Source organism: Pipistrellus kuhlii, unplaced genomic scaffold (assembly GCF_014108245.1).
Source record: "Pipistrellus kuhlii isolate mPipKuh1 unplaced genomic scaffold, mPipKuh1.p scaffold_m20_p_17, whole genome shotgun sequence".
Lineage (NCBI taxonomy): Eukaryota > Metazoa > Chordata > Mammalia > Chiroptera > Vespertilionidae > Pipistrellus > Pipistrellus kuhlii.
The window spans coordinates 14,524,455-14,530,728 of record NW_023425482.1 but is presented as its reverse complement, the minus strand read 5'-3'; positions in this window follow the sequence as shown (position 1 = coordinate 14,530,728).

Here is a 6,274-nt window from a genome sequence, read left to right as displayed (position 1 = left end):
GGGACCAAGACACCCTGTCTCATCCTCCAGGTGTAGGCACTGATCACAGCTCACCACAGAGAGGGAGGGAGGGAGATGGAGTCGCGAGGCATCCACCAAAGGCAATGAACCGCAGATGTACATCACAATACAGAAGGCTCTTAAAAACATCCTGTTGAACAAAAGCAGCCTGACACACAATAGTATACAATTCGGTTTCTTTGAAATTCTAGGAAAGGCAAAACTAACAGAGAGTGACAGAAGGCTTATCAGTTTTTGCCTACTCCCGGGTGTCAGGGGGATTGACTGGATGGGTCTGAGGGAATTTTTCGGGTTTATGAAAAGATTCCGTGTCTCAGAAGTGGTGATGCTCAAATGGGTACGTGCATTTGTCAGAGCTCACTGAACAGTGCGCTGAAATGAGTACATTTTATCAGTATGTAAAGGATACCTCAATAAAATTGATGTTTTTGAAAAAATCTCATCTTGGAGGTGGGCTTCAAGCACAGCATTGCCTCTCAGCCATATAATTCGATTGCATCAGAATGATGAAATCTTTTAAAGAACTTTTTAAAAAGAGAAAAAAAAACAAGTGTGCAAAAACACTTGAATGCATACCCTCCCTCATCCACATTCCAAGAGGAAATTTAATTAGAATTAATTTAATCTGTAATATAAATGGCACATATAGCATCTCAGTACAAACAAAAGAAGGTACAGTTGAATCAAATGACTTCTTGAGGGAACTTCATTATTTGCTCAGTAAGGGGAAACTGAAAATTAAATTGTTAAAATCTTGCTGCAACCCTATGAGGATTCATCATCTCAGAAGTTTCAACGTGATAGTAGATTTTGAAATTATGTTTATTTTTGTTTCCTGTGAGCTGTGTATCAAGATTTTGTTTTTACCCGACAAGTCTGCACATAGGCTTAAGCACCATCAGATTATCACACGAATAAAACATTAGAAGAAAAAATATGCACTTAATCTGAAAAAATTGTTACATCACAGACCAATCTAAAATCGTTGGGAAAAAAATGTTTAAGCCCTGGCTGGTGTTCTACTCTAGTCAGGGCACATAGTTGCCTGAGGTAATCGATGTGTCTTTCTCACATCAGTGTTTCTCTCCCTCTCGCTGCAACACCCCCACCCCCCCCCCCCACCCCCCGCCACCCCTTTCTCCCTTCCACTCACTCTAAGAATAAAAGGGAAAAAAATATCCTCAGGTAAGGATTAACAACAACAACAAAAACTTTAAGAAGCAAAATTAAAAGCAAATCTTCCCATAAGCTGTCATCAGAACACATTTGGTAAAATGAAAATATCCTCTTAAAAGCCAATTAGTGAAGATTTGGTCCTAGTCCTTTTCCATCCTCTCTGTGTTCTTGACTCTCCTTTCTCCTGTGTGAACAGTCCGGCAGGTCTCAGTTCCCCCAGGCACTCTTGGTAAGTTTACTCAGCCTAATCTTAGGAATTAAAATGTCTAGTCCTGGGCAGGAGTAAGCCTGGAAGCTGTGTTTCAGGTTATAGCTCCTTCCTCCCCTCAGTCCCAGCCTATCACGGAGGATGGAGGAGCATGGTCAGTCCTCCTTTAGCTCCCCACCAAGTGCTTGTCTTCCCTCCTCCGTCCTTGCTCACTAGGTTACAACGGCTCTTCTGGTACTGGAGGTGGGGGAGGGACTGAGGAGAGGTCTCAGTTGACTGACATATGGATAAAAGATTCCATCCGTGGCTGATGGGTGCTGGCTCTCTCTTATGGGGCCCAGGGTCTCTCTGACACTACTCTGCAATACAAATACTTATTCTCTGGCTGCCAATCCTATATATTAAAACCCTAATATGCAAATTGACCAGAATAGCCGAATGACCTATCACTATGATATGCACTGACCACCAGGGGGCAGATGCTTAATGTAGAAGCTTCTCCCTGATGGTCAGTGCACTCCCACAGGCAGAGCGCTGCTCAGCCAGAAGACAGGCTCATGGCTGGTGCAGCGGCAGTGGTGAGAGCCTCTAAGGCAGCGCTAAGGAGCAGCAAGACTGGCAATGAGCATTAAAGACCCCTTGGGGGATGTCCACCGAGGGGTCCCAGACTGCGAGAGGGTGCAGGCAGGGCTGAAGGACCCTCCCCTCTCCCCCTGTGCATGAATGTCATGCACCGGGCCTCTAGTACTAGTATAAAAGATCAGTTTTATTTCTGCCTCCTATGGCACACTAATAACTACAAGAGGAGTCACCCCAAGATTAGAGGTTTTATATTTTTCTGAAAAAATCAAAGTAGATAGAAAAGTTTGGTGGAAGAAACTGAGTAGAGGGGATGTCTAGGGTAGAGTAGAGAATCAACCTGCCCTGCTGGGTAGAGTCCCAGAAATATCTAGAAGCAGAGGCCGCTGGTGTTGTGAGGACAGGAACAAAAAGAATGATTAAAGGAGTATGTGCAATATTTTAATCCCAAGTTCCCACCATTGCTCCTTCAACCTCATGTACTAAAAAGTGAGACAACCAGGCCAGTCACTGAAGAATGCTTCAGGCAAGGCCTGAAACACAGTGTCCAAAGAGAAGGGGGGTAACAGGGTGGGTATTACCCCCAGAGCGAAGCCTTCCCACTCTGGCCCCGGGGCACCTCCCCATGAAGACTGACTCGGTGCTGGCCCCGCCTAACAGGAAGCTCGGAAACAAAGCGTGCTGAGCTTCCTGTCACAGTCTCTACTTCATTAAACATAAAAAGCCAAGCCAGGGAACATCAAGTGTTTGAAGAAAACCAACGTAATAACTAAGTGAGAAACAATGAAATGAATGCTGTTAATTAATATTTTAGCACTCAGTGAGTTATAACTCATGGAAAAACCATGGAATTTGCTCATGGAACTAGTAAAGGAGCATACAAACAAATGCCTCTATTACTTTGCTAGGGCTGCGTGACTAAGTATCTCAGAAGGGGTGGCTCAAACAACGAAAATTAATTCTCTACAGCAGCGTTTTTCAACCGCTGTTCCTGGTGTGCCGTAGGTGCAGACAAGACAAGAATTTTATAATTTTTCACTATTTTGTTTACTTAATATTTCATAATAAAGTAATTATAAAATACTTTCTTTGTGTTTATTTGATTCCTATTCAAGAGAATTACTTTATATATAGTCAATATAGGCACAGAGTTAATTTTTTTTAACATTTTCTAATGGTGGTGTGCCTCGTGATTTTTTTCATGAAACAAGTGTGCCTTTGCCCAAAAAAGGTTGAAAAACACTGCTCTACAGTCTAGAGCAAATGTGTCAAACACAAGGCCCGCGGGCCAAATCCATCCCGCCAGGCCTTGCAATGTGGCCCGCACCGCGCTGTCATCACTGCACTCCGCTGCGTTTCCATCACAATGACAGTTTATGACTGTTCAGTAAACCATTCGGCCCGCGGTTTAGGCTGGATTTTAGATTTTGGCCCCTTCTCTGATTCAGTTCGACACCCCTAGTCTAAGGCTACAAGTCCCAAGACTGAGGTGTCAGTGGGATCGCTGTATTTCAGGATCGGTGTGTTTCTCTTCTGGGCCTGCGGATGGCTGTCTTTTGCTGTGTCTTCACTGGGCCTCCTCTCTCTGTTCATCACCTAACTTGTAACCCTACCGTCTCCTCACTGGCATACATGTTATATGGGATGAGCGTGCACCCCAATGACCCCATTTTCACTTAATTACCTCGTTAAAGGTCCCATCTCAAAATATGGGCATGTTCTTAGGTGCTGGGGTTAGGACCTCCGCATATAAATTTTGCAGGAACACAATCCAGCCCCTGACATGCATTGGCTCAATTAACTGTAAATGGTAAATCAGCTCTAGCAACAGGCACAGCCAGATTCTCGATTCCAATGGGGGCCTCAGGAGCAGCTTCTCCTGCCTCCTGGGGAGTGTGTTACATCTTAAACTTAGAGTAGGAATACAGGTTATTTTTAAAAATCCATAATTTGTTTAAATCAACTGATATGTACATCAAACTATTCTAAAATTAAACTTCTTTTTTTCATAAATCCAACTCATCTGGCCATCACTTTTACAGTGTGGCTTTACCCAAGTACTTTTATCATTCTTTTCATATGCACTACTCCCTCTTCCTTGCATTGCAGACATAATGGCTCTCGTCCCTAAATTGCAGCAAGGCATATACGATCAGGATCACATGATCACCTTGGGAGGCGTGACACAGTTCAGTTGCCATGAGGGAGTGGGGCGAGGGGAGTGTGGAGGGAAGAACAAGGATGGCAGTGACTCTCAGGGCCCTTTTCAATCCTAAGTCTTGAAAGCAGAATCAAAGCAAAGTCAAAGGAGCGGGCCTTCTCGGAGCTCCCGACCTCTGTAGAGGACTCTGCTCACGTAACACCTTTGGCTGGAAAATCACACCTGGGTTTCTCAGTTTGTTCCTTACTTCCCTATGAAAGAAACCCATGCTTGCAAATTTAGATTCTATTTTAAACAAAACATGCACTATCTATAATCTACCCATCTATAATGATGATTAGTACTGACCCAGGAGGTAGGAACATTTAAGTCATGGTATCCCACGAGGATACATTTTAATGTGTTTCTACAATACCTTGCTCTCTAAGTTTCGTGTGTCTCTCTTTAATGGTTTTCACGATACTGGCTTATGCCATCAATCCTCACGGGAATTCCAAAATGTTTCAGGGAACGAGGCAATCAAGATTGACCAATTCAAAAGATGTGAAGGGGCACTATTGATTTTTTAAATGCTATTTTCAAGGGTTTCCTGACAGTTTTAGTGGTCGTCGGAAGAATGTCAAGTTTACCCTTTAGCAGAAGAATGGATTACATGCAAAAGGGACAGTGATGCTGTTTCCTTAATTCCCAAACTCTTCCTGCACAGTGTTTTCTTCTCCATTTTTTCAACTGGAAGGAGTGTCACTATTTATAAAAGAAAAAATGAATATGCATCACCTCATTTTTCTCAATATTTCCCTTTCTTGAAGTGGCATACAGGATAACTAAAATAAAGCTCATACTGTTCAAAATCAAGTAGTTTCTGAGATAATTATATTATGCTAAGTAATTAAGTACAAAGCTTTGATTTTTGCTATGCAGGGTTTTTGATTCAACACCCCAGCTGTTCAACTTTCAATTTTAGGCTTTTGTTAATGAGATTCAGTCTATGCCAAGTACTAGAATATTGATATGAGAAGGAAAAAAAATGTCAAAATATAAACTGTTATTTTCTAAGTAGAATATTATAATTGTTTTTATGAATTTGAAAAATACATGTGATCATCTAGTTATAATCACATTTTACTAAGTCATATTGACAAGATCAAAATTACATATTCTGTTCTCTACTTATGATTACTAAAGATTGCTTATTAGATACTAAAAATCAAAGAAATTAAATGCCATTTTTCTTGTAAGAGAAAGCATATTTTATATAGTTCAGTATACAGGTTTGTGGCTTTTATGCATCTACATTGTCATAACACATTTCCAAATGTATTGTAATTTAGTTGGTATTAATACGTTGTGTTTTGTTGCTAAGTATAAAGTGGGAGATTGAGCATTATGTGAATCTTAGACTCATATCTTTTTTTATAAGTAAAACTATTAGACATTGATGAAAGAAATTGGAAATGATGCAAATAAATGGAAAAATATAACCAAAGAACTTACATGCATATATGCATAATCCCTGGACACAGACAAGAGTGCCTTGAAGGCCAAGCGGGAGGGAGGAAGAGGAGAGGGGGCCAATGGGAGGAAAAGGGGAACATTTGTAATACTTTCAACAATTAGGAGGAAAAAACTTTAACCAATGGGCAGAGGACTTAAATAGGTATTTTTCCAAAGAAGCCATACAGATGGCCAATAGACATGAAGAGATGCTCAATTACACTAATCGCAGGGAGATTCAAATCAAAACCACACGAGATATCACCTCACACCTGTCAGAATGGCCATTATAACAAAGACCCAAAATAACTGCTGGCAACGATATAGAGAACAGGAACCCTTGTGCATTGTTGGTGGGAATTAAAATGGGGCAGCCACTATGACAACAGTATAGAAAGTCCACAAAAACTTAAACTTATAGCTAGCATACAACCCAGCCATTGCACTTCTGGGTATTTCTCCGAAGAAAATGAAAACACTAATTCAAAGAGGTATATGAATCTCTATAGTCACTGCTGCATTAGTTACAGTAGCCGAGACATGAAAGCAACCTAAATATTCCTCATAGATTGATAAAGATGTGTGTGTATGTGTGTGCATTATTGGAATATTAAGAATGAAAAAGAATGAATTCC